The sequence below is a fragment of the Mobula hypostoma genome, chromosome 13, assembly GCF_963921235.1.
Source record: "Mobula hypostoma chromosome 13, sMobHyp1.1, whole genome shotgun sequence".
Classification (NCBI taxonomy): domain Eukaryota; kingdom Metazoa; phylum Chordata; class Chondrichthyes; order Myliobatiformes; family Myliobatidae; genus Mobula; species Mobula hypostoma.
In genome coordinates, this window is record NC_086109.1 from 93,087,842 (window position 1) to 93,100,851 (window position 13,010).

General features: G+C 45.8%; 1 long non-coding RNA gene across 1 annotated transcript; it reads right to left on the reverse strand.

Annotated features, from left to right (window-relative positions):
* Nucleotides 1-9,828: 9,828 nt before the first annotated feature.
* On the reverse strand, nt 9,829-11,937 carry LOC134356012 (uncharacterized). Its single transcript, XR_010020260.1, has 3 exons — nt 11,846-11,937; nt 10,560-10,690; nt 9,829-10,317 (listed from the first exon to the last, which is right to left on the reverse strand). It is a non-coding gene; the product is annotated as an uncharacterized LOC134356012 (long non-coding RNA).
* Nucleotides 11,938-13,010: the final 1,073 nt, after the last annotated feature.

Consider the following 13,010-nt stretch of genomic DNA (forward strand, 5'->3'; position numbering starts at 1 on the left):
AGTTACTTCAGGCAGATGGGGCTCATCAGCCATGGTTGGCAGCTCATCTAGGAGAAGGAAAACTCTGATCTCACACGTCCGCTGTCTTGCGGCCGTACCCACTTATGAGAAGGCCTCGGAGTGAACCCCGAGGGAAAAGTCTGGAGCTGGAGTCCCTAAGCCAGTCCTACGTTGAGTCTAATGCTGACTGGCTACTCCTGCGATGCAGCTGGTGCCAAACTGCATTGGTGTCCGCCATTCCTTCAGATTCATCAGCTGCGTGAAGAGGGGGAGCCTGCTGCAGGGGCAACAGTTTGCTCTCCATATCGTACATATTACGTGGATAGCCAAGACACCGACCGACAGAGGACCTGAAACAGAGAACAGAGGAAGAAGTGGGAGGCTCTGGCAGTCCCTGACGGCACTGAACCATTACTCCTCTACCTTTGTCCCATACGGCAAAAAAGGGAATTTGAGACCTGGGGCAGACTAGCCATGATCATACTTCATGGCGGGGCAGGATTGAGGGGCCGAGCGGCCTACTCTTGCTCCTGTGGGCACCACAGTGACATAGCAGCTAACGTACTTCAGTACCAGCAACCCACCATCTGTAAGGAGTTTGTAAATTCTCCCCGTGACCATGTTGGTTTCCTCCAGGTGCTCTGGTTTCCTCCCACATTCCAAAGGCGCATGGGTGAGGGTTAGCGAGTTGTGGGCATGCTATTTTGACACCAAAAGCATGGAGACTCTTGACACTGCTCTCATCACATCTCGGGCTTGGGTGTCATCAAAGCAAACAATGGAAGTTTAATGTAAATTTTATTATCAAAGTTTACTTTATGTAGAGTGACATGCAAAAGTTTGGGCACCCCAAGAGGTTTGAGCCCTCAGATAACTTTTACCAAGGTCTCAGACCTTAATTAGCTTGTTAGGGCTATGGCTTGTTCACAGTCATCATTAGGAAAGGCAGGTAATGCAAATTTCAAAGTTTTATAAATACCCTGTCTCCTCAAACCTTGTCCCAACAATCAGCAGCCATGGGCTCCTCTAAGCAGCTGCCTAGCACTCTGAAAATTAAAATAAATGATGCCCACAAAGCAGGAGAAGGCTATAAGAAGATAGCAAAGTGTTTTCAGGTAGCCGTTTCCTCAGTTCGTAATGTAATTAAGAAATGGCAGTTAACAGGAACGGTGGAGGTCAAGTTGAGGTCTGGAAGACCAAGAAAACTTTCCGAGAGTACTGCTCGTAGGATTGCTAGAAAGGCAAATCAAAACCCCCATTTGACTTCAAAAGACCTTCAGGAAGATTTAGCAGACTCTGGAGTGGTGGTGCACTGTTCTACTGTGCAGCGACACCTGCACAAATATGACCTTCATGGAAGAGTCATCAGAAGAAAACCTTTCCTGCGTCCTCACCACAAAATTCATTGTCAGAAGTTTGCAAAGGAAGATCTAAACAAGCCTGATGCATTTTGGAAACAAGTCCTGTGGACTGATAAAGTTAAAATAGAACTTTTTGGCCGTAATGAGCAAAGGTACACTCACAACATGCTGGAGGAAATCAGCAGGTCAGGCGGCATCCGTGGAAACGATCAGTCAATGTTTCGGGCCAGAACCCTTCGTCAGGACTGAGGGGGGAAGGGGCAGAGGCCCTATAAAGAAGGTGGGGGAGGGTGGGAAGGAGAAGGCTGGTAGTTTCCAGGTGAAAAACCAGTAAGGGGAAAGATAAAGGGGTGAGGGAGGGGAAGCAGGGAGGGGACAGGCAGAAAAAGTGAAGAAGAAATAGAGGAAAACCACAATGGGTAGTAGAAGGAGGCGGAACGATGAGGGAGGTGATAGGCAGCTGGGGGAGAGGGCAGAGTGAAACTGGGATAGGGGAAGGGAGGAGGAGAGAATTATGTTTGGAGAAAAAAGGGTGCAGAATTTCATGAAAAGAACACCTCTCCAACTGTTAAGCACGGGGGTGGATCGATCATGCTTTGGGCTTGTGTTGCAGCCAGTAGCACGGGGAACATTTCACCGGTAGAGGGAAGAATGAATTCAATTAAATACCAGCAAATTCTGGAAGCAAACATCACACCGTCTGTAAAAAAGCTGAAGATGAAAAGAGGATGGCTTCTACAACAGGATAATGATCCTAAACACACCTCAAAATCCACAACGGACTACCTCAAGAGGCACAAGCTGTAGGTTTTGCCATGACCCTCACAGTCCCCTGACCTAAACATCATCGAAAATCTGTGGATAGACCTCAAAAGAGCAAGACGGCCCAAGAATCTCACAGAACTAGAAGCCTTTTGCAAGGAAGAATGGGCGAAAATCCCCCAAACAAGAATTGAAAGACTCTTAGCTGGCTACAGAAAGTGTTTACAAGCTGTGATACTTGCCAAAGGGGGTGTTACTAAGTACTGCCATGCAGAGTGCCCAAACTTTAGCTTTGGGCCCTTTTCCTTTTTTGTTATTTTGAAACTGTAAAAGATGGAAATAAAAAAGTAATCTTGCTTAAAGTATTAAAGAAGTGTGTCATCTTTAACCTTATGCCTTTTGGAAATCAGGTCATCTTTTACTCGCTTAGCTATTCACAGTAACAGAAATTTTGACCAGGGGTGCCCAAACTTTTGCATGTCACTGTATGTCACCATATACAGACCTGAGATTCATTTTCTTGCAGGCATACTCAATAAATCTATAAAATAATAACCAAAACAGAATCAATGAAAGACCACCCAACTAGGGCATTCAACCAGAGTGCAAAAGACAACAAACTGTGCAAATAAGAAAGAATAAATAATAATAATAATAAATAAATAAGGAATAAATATTGAAAACTTAAGATGAAGAGTCCTCGAAATTGAGTTCATTGGTCGTGGGAACATTTCAATGATGGGGCAGGTGAAGTTGAGTGAAGTTATCCCCTTTGGTTCAAGAGCCTGATGGTTGAGGAGTAATAACTGTTCCTGAATCAGGTGGTGTGAGTCCTGAGGCTCCTGTACCTCTGCAGCAGCATGAAGAGAGCATGTCCTGGGTGTCAGGGATCCCTGATGATAGAGGCTACTTTCCTGCGATAGCGCTCTGTGTAAATATGCTCAATGGTGGGGAGGGCTTTACTCGTTGATGGGCTGGGCCCTATCCACTACTTTTTGTAGGTTTTTCCATTCAAGGACATTGGTGCTCCCATACCAGGCTGTAACGTAGGCAGTCAATATACTCTCCACTCTATAGAACATCTATAGAAGTTTGTCAATAAAAATTAACGATGTATTTCACTGTATGTTTCGATGTTCAAGGAACAAATAAAGCTGATCTTTGTCATTGTTTTACCACGTTCTAGCTCAATGCAGTGCATAATGATCTGATCAGTATGAACAGTTTGCAAGACAAGCTTTTCACTGTATCTCGGTACATGCGACAATAATGAACCAATTCCAATTTCTTTCATAGTGTCCCAAATATTTGGGGTAGGCGACCTTCTACAACCACCTGGATCATTATGATAATGGTGCTCCAACAGAGGGTGAGTTTGGGGCTTCCAGGACTTAAACCAAATGACGATGCAGGGATGGTGATCTATGTACACGCCAGATGAAAGACATGTGCCTGGATGGAGGGGTGTCACAGTATTGTAGCAGTTGATGCAACGGTCTACAGTGCCAGCAATCTGTGATCAGGGTACAATTCCCATCACTGTCTGTAAGACCATAAGGTATAGGAGCAGACTTAGGCCATTTGGCCCATCGAGTCTGCTCCACCATTTCATTATGGCTGATCCATTTTCCCTCTTAGCCCAATCTTCTGCCTTCTCCCCACACCCCTTCATGCCCTGACTGATTTAGAATCAACCTCTGCCTTAAATACACACGATCATTTGGCCTCCACAGACATCTGTGGCACTGAATTCCTCAGATTCACCACTCTCTGGCTAAAGAAATTCCTCCTCATCCCTGTTCTAAATGGACACCCCTCTATTTGGAGGCTGTGTCTGCTGGTATTAGACTGCCCTACCATAGGAAACAAAGCGTTTGTGCCTTCTCCCTGTGACTCCATGAGTTTCCCTCAGCTGCTCCAGTTTCCTCCCACAGTCCAGAGGACGTACTGTTTGGGTTAGTAAGTTGTGGGCATGCTACGCTGGCCCCATAAGCACGGCGACACTTGCGGTTTCTCCTCCACATCCTCGGACTCTGTCGGCCGTTGATGCAACATGATGCTTTTCACTGTAATGTGTCAATATTTCAGTGTCCATGTGACAAATATTAGATTAGATTATGAGGACACTCAGTCCTCGTTTATTGTCATTTAGAAATGCATGCGTTAAAAAATGATACAATGTTCCTCCAGAATGATATCACAAGAAATGTAGGACAAACCAAGACTAAAACTGACAAAAACCACATAATTATAACATATAGTTACAACAGTGCAAAGCAATACCATAATTTGATAAAGAGCAGACCATGGGCACGGCAAAAAAAAAGTCTCAAAGTCCCGATAGCCTCATCATCTCACACAGACGGTAGAAGGAAGAAACTCTCCCCGCCATGAACCTCCAAGCGCCGCAAACTTGCCGATGCAGCACCATTGGAAGCACCCAACCGCAGCGGACTCTGAGTTTGTCCGAAAACTTCGAGCCTCCGACCAGCCTCTCCAAGCACCATCCTCTGCCGAGCGCTTTGACCCCATCCCGGCCGCCGAGCAACAAGCAAAGCCGAGGACTCGGGGCCTTCTCCTCCAGAGATTCTGGACCACACAGTAGCAGCAGCAGCGAAGCAGGCATTTCAGAAGTTTCACCAGATGTTCCTCCGTGCTCTCACGTCCGTCTCCATCAAATCAGGATTGTAACGGCACCCTACTTGACAAACAACAGACATCACCACCGGAGTGGCCGCTGTGAGCTGCGTCGCGCCGCCATCTTCTCACCTCCCAGAGGAGAGATGGTTAAACACAACATCAGTCAGACCGATCTCTCTGCGCAGAACAAATTGTCAATAAACACTGGAGCCATATCCCTCTCGCGCCCTCTCCCGTCACTTATCCTTGCCATGATGCACTGTGTTGCGGGAGGTGCTGTTGTGAAGTACATGGTTGGCATTTGTATAGTGCCTTTGACAAGTAAAGTCTCCAGGCACTTCATGGAAGCTACAGCAAACACATTTTGACACTGATCCACATAACAGGATTAGGACAAGTGACCAAAAGCTGGTTCATATAATTAGGCTTTAATAAGAGTGTCTGATGGCTCTGGGCCTTTATTCACTAGAATTCAGAAGAATGAGGTGGGGATCTCATTAAAACCTATCGAATGGTGAAAGGCCTTGACAGGGTGGATGTGGAGAGGATATTTCCTGTGGTGGGAGGGTCTAAGACCAGAGGACACAGCCTCAGAATAGAGGATGTCCTTTTAAAATGGAGATGAGGAGGAATTTCTTTAGCTAGAGAGTGGTGAATCTGTGAAATTCTTTGCCACAGACGGCTGTGGAGGCATGACTTTCTGTGTATTAAGGCAGAGGTTGATAGATTATTGACTGGTCAGGGCTTGAAAGGATACGGGGAGAAGGCAAGAGATTGGGGCTGAGGGGAAAAATGGATCAGCCATGATGAAATGATGGAGCAGACTTGATGGGCCAAATGGCCTAATTCTGTTCCTATATCTGATGATCTTATGATCCAAAAAAATGAGAGGCCAAGAAGTAGAGGGAGAGGAGGAGAAGGTGGGATGGGAGAGAAAGAAGTGGTGGTGAGAGAGAGGGGTGGGGGAGTGAGAAAGAAAGGGCAGAGAGAGAGAGAGAGAGAGAGGAGGGTGGAAGAGTGAAGCAGAAAAGAGAGACAGATAGAGAGAGACACACACACATGTATGCACACAGGGGCACAGATTGATCAGAGACAAATAGAGATAGAAGTATGAAAGGGACAGATCAAGAAGACATTGACAGAGGGAGAGACAGACAGACAGAGAGAGAAAAAGAGATAGACAGAGATACAAAGAGACACAGGCAGAGATAGAGAGAAACAGACAGAGAGAGAGAGGGAGGGAGAGAGACAGGGAGATCTAAAGAGAGACAGAGAGAGAGATAAAGGGGGAGAGACAGAGAGTGGGGCAGAAAGAGAGAGAGAGAGAGAAGGAGAAGCAGAGCTGGAGGGAGACAGCAAGAGGGATTGTGAAAGGCAGACACAAATGAGAGTTACGGAAAGGTATTCCCATGCTCTGGTTCTGGGTGAGTGAAGTCAGGGCTGTTGACGTAGACTGATAAAAATCTGGGAAGCACAAGAGACCGGATGTGGGGGAGCGTGTGGAGATCTTGGACAGAGACAGGCTGTAAATAAACTCTCAAAGCCAAGTAATCAAATAACACTGATTATCGACTCAAGCAAGACCACTGGCCGTTAACAGGAGAGGCAGATTCTTCTCCAGTACCATTCTCTGAGAAGGAGTTATCATCAAGAAAAAGGGGAGAAATATATTGATAAGCCAGTGAGGGGAAGCAAGTGGAATAGGAAAGAGAGCTGACAAGTAGCAATGAAAAGTTATGTGTCCTTCTACAGAATCAATTTTCCCTGAAGGTTAACTTGTCCTTTCGGAAGGCAAACATTACACCATTCGGAAACTGCTTCTAGATTGCAATTTGTCAGACAAGAATTACATTTCTGGGGATGGATGAATTAGTTGTTCAATAATGCAAAGCTCAACATCCAATTATGTCTGAAGAAATTGACAAAAGCACTGGGTAATATGATAGTTCATAAAGGAACAGGCCAGGTTAGGGGTTATAAAGAATTTTCTCTGGGAAGGAACTGGCTCAACCCACTGGCTTCAGAGGCTGTAAAAAGCAGATCTCAGTGGTGACAAGAGGCTCCAGGCTGGGTATTTTAGAACACAGAATATACAACGCAGAGCCCTACAGCACAGGGAACAGGCCTTTCGGCCCACAATGTTGTGCTGAACCAATTACATTAGTAATCAAATGGCCAACTAATCTCTTCCGTCTACACAATGTCCCTATCATTCCACTTTCCTCACATTTATGCGTCTACCCAAATGTCTCTAAAGAGTGCCGAATGTATCTGTGTCTACTGCCATCCCAGGCAGTCTCATCCAGCCACCAGCCACTCTCTGTGTAAATAACTTGCCCCTCACACCTCCTATGTTATTACCCCCTCTCACCTTAAATGTGTGCCCTCTGGTATTAGATGTTTCAAACCTGGGAAGAAGATATCTGTTTACTCTATCTATGCCTTTCATAATCTCAGATCTCCTCTCAGTCTCTGCCCCCCCAGAGAAAACAACCCAAGTTTGTCCAACCTTTTGCATGCCCTCTAATCCAGGCAACATCCTGGTAAACGTCCTCTCCAAAACCTTGACATCCTTCCCATAATGGGGAGACCAGAACCGTAGGCACCACTCCTAGCTAGAGTTTTATAAAGCTGCAACGTAACTTCCTGACTTTTGAACTCAGTGCCTCGACCAATAAAGGCAAGCCTGCCATATGCTCTCTTACCCCCCAGTCAGCCTGTGTAGCCGTTGTCAGGGAGCTATAGCCTTTTTTTTAACCATATGGTCCGGTAACAGGCCCTTCCGGCCCAAAGGGCCCACGCCACAATTACACCCATGTGACCAATTGACCCGGTCACCCGTACGACTTCGGAATATGAGAGAATCCAGAGTGTTCAGAGGAAGCCTACCTGGGCACGGGGAGGACATTCAAACTCCTTACGGTCAGCAGCGGGATTGAACTGCTACTGTAATGGTGTAACTGCTACGCTAGCGTGCAGCGTTGTTTTGTCTACATTTGTGACTGATTGTGTCAAGGCCTTAAGACAATAAGACACCGGTGCAGAATTAGACCATTTAGCCCATCGAGTCTGCTCTGCCATTCCATCATGGCTGATTTATTATCCCTCCCAATCCCATTCTCCTGCCTTGATTAGATTAGATTATGAGGACACGCAGTCCTCTTTTATTGTCATTTAGTAATGCATGCATTAAGAAATGATGCAACGTTCCTCCAGCGTGATATCACAGAAACACAAGACAGACCAAGACTGAAAAAACTGAAAGAAACCACATAATTATAACATATAGTTACAACAGTGTGAGCAATACCATAATTTGATAGAAGAACAGACCATGGGCACGGTAAAAGAAAGTCTCAAATTCTCTCGAAAGTCCTAACATCTCACGTAGACAGTAGAAGGAAGAAAACTCTCCCTGCCATGAGCTTCCAGCGCCGCAAACTTGCCGATGCAGCACCCTGGAAGCACCCGACCACAGTCCGACTCTCAGTCCGTCCAAAAACTTCGAGCTTCCGACACCGAGCACCGAGTACCATCTCTGCCGAGCGCTTCGACCCCGGCCCCGGCAACAGGCAAAGCCGAGGATTTGGGGCCTTCCCCTCCAGAGATTCTCGATCGCACAGTAGCCGCGGCAGTGAACCGGACATTTCAGAAGTTTCTCCAGATGTTCCTCCGTGCTTCTCAGGTCCATCTCCATCAAATCAGGATTGTGCACGGCCCCTATTTGACCCATAACCTTTGACAACCTGACTAATCAAGAACCTATCGACCTAAATATCCTGAATGACTTGGCCTCAACAGCCGTCTACGGCTATGAATCCCATAGGTTCACCACACTCTAGCTGAAGAAATTCCTCTTCATCTCTGTTCTAAAGGGACATTCTTGTATTCTGAGGCTGTGTCCTCTGGTCTCAGACCTCCTCACTATAGGAAATATCTCTCCATATCCACTCAATGTAAGCTTTCAGTATTCAATAGGTTTCAATGAGATTCCCCTCCACCCCCACCCCACCTCATTCTTCTAAAGTACAGGCCCAAAACTATCATATCTTCCTTATACGTCAACCCTTTCATTCCTGGGATCATTCGTGTGAACCTCCTCTGAACCCTCTCCAATGCCCCTCAGGTTCCTATTAAATCTCTTCCCTCTCAGCTTAAACCTGGATTTTTAAAATGGGAATTTTAATTCAAAGCCTGACCAGATCAGAACCCAGTACCGCTGAAGGGGAACAGGGGTGAAGGTTGAACAGGTGTTTATTGATCTTGTTGAACACTTTAGAGTAAAATCTTCATTAGGTGGGTCTCCTGAACGTCTCTTACCCTCCCTGCACTGTGCATTCATAACAAGATAATAATTACCACCGAGAAGAAATAAAGTTCTAAGGGCACCAGTGGAGGTGATGGGCAAGTGAGGAGAAGAGGTAAGAGGCTAGGGCGAGGATTTGAAGAGGATGGGAGGGAGAAGGGACAAAATTACCGGAATTTGGAGAAATCTCCGCTCATGCCACCGGGTTGGAGGCCACCCAGATGGACCATGAGGTGTTGCCCCTCCAACCTGAGGGAGGCCTCATCGTGGCAGAAGAGGAGGCCTTGGACTGACATGTTGGAAAGGGAATGGGGATAGGAATTAAAATGGTTGGCACCAGGGAGTCCTGCTATTTGCGGATAGAGTGGAGGAGCTCCCTCTTCAGCCCTTTGTCTTTTCAACTGACAACCTCTCACTTCATCCCTTCTCCCCCAGCCACCTGGCTTCACCCATCACCTTCCAGCTTGTCATCCTTCTCGCCCCACTGTCAGCTTCCCCATCCTTTTCGGTCCTGATGAAAGGTCTCAGCCTGAAACTTCGACTGTTCAAAGTTCAAAGCAAACTTATTATCAAAGTATATATATGCCGTCATACATTATCTTGAGATTCATTTCGTTAGATATATTTGCAGGAAAAAAAAGAAATATACCAGAATTTATGAAAAACTATACATATGATTATGATTATGAGGACACGCAGTTCCCTTTTATTGTCATTTAGTAATGCATACATTAAGAAATGATACGCTGTTTTTCCAGAATGATATCACGAAAACATGTGACAAACTGACTTAAAAACGAACAAAGACCACATAATTATAACATATAGTTACAACAGTACAAAGCAATACCGTAACTTGATGAGAACAGACTATGGCACAGTAGAAGTCTCAAAGTTTCTGGAAAGTCCCATCATCTCACGCAGACGGTGAACCTCCAGCGCCGCCAACTTGCCGATGCAGCATCCTGGAAGCATCCGACCACAGTCCGACTCCGAGTCCGTCCAAAAACTCCAAGCCTCCAACCCACCTCTTCGACACCGAGCATCGAGCACTGTCTCTGCCGAGCGCTTCGACCCCGGCCCCGGCAACAGGCAATAGGCAAAGCCAAGGATCTGGGGCCTTCGTCTCCAGAGATTCTTGATCGCACAGTAGCAGCGGCAGCGAAGCAGGCATTTCAGAAGTTTCTCCAGGTGTTCCTCTGTGCTTCTCACGGCTGTCTCCATCAGATCAGAATTGTGCACGGCCCCCTAGTTAACACATAATCGATATTCATTCAGAACGGCCGTGTGCGCTGCGTCCCGCCGCCATCTTCTCCTCCCTCCCTCCCTACATACACAGACTGAGTGTGCGAAAGAGGAAAAATTGTGTTAATAATAATACATTTTTAAAAGTAAGTAACTAATACTGAGAGCATGAGTTGTAGAGACCTTGAAAATGAGTACATAGCTTGTGGAATCAGTTCAGTGTTGATGTGAGTGAAGTTATTTACCCTGGTTCAGAAGCCTGATGGTCTGGATGGTAGGGGTCCTTGATGATGAGCTGTTTATTCCTCTCCATAGATGCTGCCTGGCCTGCTGAGTTCCTCCAGCATTTTGTGAGTATTGCTCCAGATTCCGGCATCTGCAGAAACTCTTGTGTTAATGAAGTTTTAATAATGTTTTGCAACTGCCTTTTATTGAAGACCGGAGGACGACAAACCACTGATATTTCATGGTGGACTTAAGGCAGTTCTCCATTCAACATTCTGAAATCCATTTCAGACTGCAATTTATCAATAAAAGATAGGGAGGTCTGGGCATATTGTTAATAATGCAGAGCTCACATTCAGCACTTGATAAGGGCATTATGCAATAGTAATAATTCATACAGGACTAGGTTTACATATTTGCCCTTGTGTAGTTTAAAATGAATTTCAAAGTGCCATTTATCAGCGGTGCTAAATATAATATTCATTATTGCTTATGGTTTGTAAAGAGTCAAGCTCACAGTTCAATTGTTCTCAAGAACATTTTTAAATGTTTATTCTGTGATCCGTTCCATGTAGTAAAAATTAATGGGTTTTCTCGCGGTCTGAATGAAATTATGATTCTTCCTTTCATCACAGATTGCAGGTCCCGCTGTCAATGTACCCTAAGCAACCATCCCTTCTCTAACTCACTCTCCCTTCCCTCAAGCTTCATGTTTTTCTCAAGATCTACCCCTTCAGACAATCAGACTAGTTCTTACACTCAGAGGCCACTTTGTGGGTTACCTCCTGTACCTAATAAAGTCCCCACTGAGTGCATGTTCGTGATATTCTGCTGCTGTGACCCATCCACCTCATGGTTCAATGTGTTGTGCATTCAGGGAAGCTCTTCTGCACACCACTGTTGTAACCTGTGGTTATTTGAGTTACTGTCGCCTTCCTGTCAGCTGGAACCAGTCTGGCCATTTTCCTCTGACCTCTCTCATTAACGAGGTGTCTTCACTTACAGAACTGCTGCTCATTGGGTGCTTTTTGTTTTTAGTACTATTCTGTGTAAACTCTGTTGTGTGTGAAACTCCCGGTTTCTGAGATACTCAAACCACCCTGTCTGGCACCAATAATCATTTCACAGTCAAAGTCTCTTAGATCACATTTCTTCCTCATTCTGATGCTTGGTCTGAACAACAACTGAACCTCTTGACCAAGCATGCATGCTTTTTATGCATTGAGTTGCTGCTGCATAATTGGCTCATTAGATACTTACATTATCAAGCAGGTGTACCTAATAAAGTGGCCTCGACTGTACTTACATGGCACGGTTGCAGAATTGTGTGTCCCCAGCTTGTTATTTTGAAGTTAGGATAAGTGACAGAAGAGTTGCCCGCAGCAATCTCTCAGAAGTGCCAGACAATCTTCTGAAGAAACTCAGCTGGTCGGGGAGTAAATGTGGAGGGAGATGAGATCCTTCATCAAGACTGACAGGTAGGCAGCATCTGTCCTGATGCCAGATCTCGATCTAAAACACTGACAGGTTCTCCCCCTCCCACAGAGGCTGCTCGACCCTGCTAAGTTACTCCTGCAGATTGTTTGTTGCCCCAGATTCCAGCACCTGCCGTCTCTTGAGCTTCCGTTTGGTATGTCACAACAGATTTTAGCACACTCTACAGACGTAGTGAGGAGAGTCTCTGACTGGTTGCATCACTGCCTGAGACAAAGGGTTTGAAGGCACAGGATCGGAAAAAGCCACCGAGGGTGCAGACGCAGCCAGTCCCACCGAGGGCACCAGCCTCCCCACCGTTGAAAAGACGATGCCTCAAAAAGCAGTATCCATCATTAACGACCCCCACCACCCAGGAGATGTTCTCTTCTCATTACTATTATCAGGGAGGAGGTGCAGGAGTCTCAACATTTTAGGAACAGCCATCAGATTACTGAACAGACAATGAACACTACCTCTCTTCTTGCACTTGTAAGAGGTTTCTTCTTTTATGTTACTGTGTAGGCTAATTAAAATGGCTTCTTTGTTATGTTAAATGCTGAGAAAGTTCTCTCGCTAGCAGCTTGTTTGGGTTATATTATTGATAATAGAGTGCATGAACCAATAAGTGTCCATGCTATTCTTTCTAGTGTGTCTGTAAGCTATTGTGATGCGCGGGTTTTTGGGGAGAAGGCGCGATGGACAGAGAGAGAATGGACAAGGTGCTGTGAACCGGATAACGGGGTCGGAGTCGGAGGTCCAGGGTCTTCGGCGAGGAGAGGAGACGGAGATAGGCTCGTGTGGAGTGTCTGGTCGACCACCACAGTTGGTCCCAGGCGGCAGGTCGAGGTGGTCAGAGGGGATCGAATGGTGAAGAGAGGATCGTTACTAGAACTCCAACTGTTTGTGCACAAAGAGATTGAACTTTGATAAGTGTGGCGCCTTTTATTTTCCTTTTATATTTTATCTCTATTAATTATATAGTTCCAGTAATATCT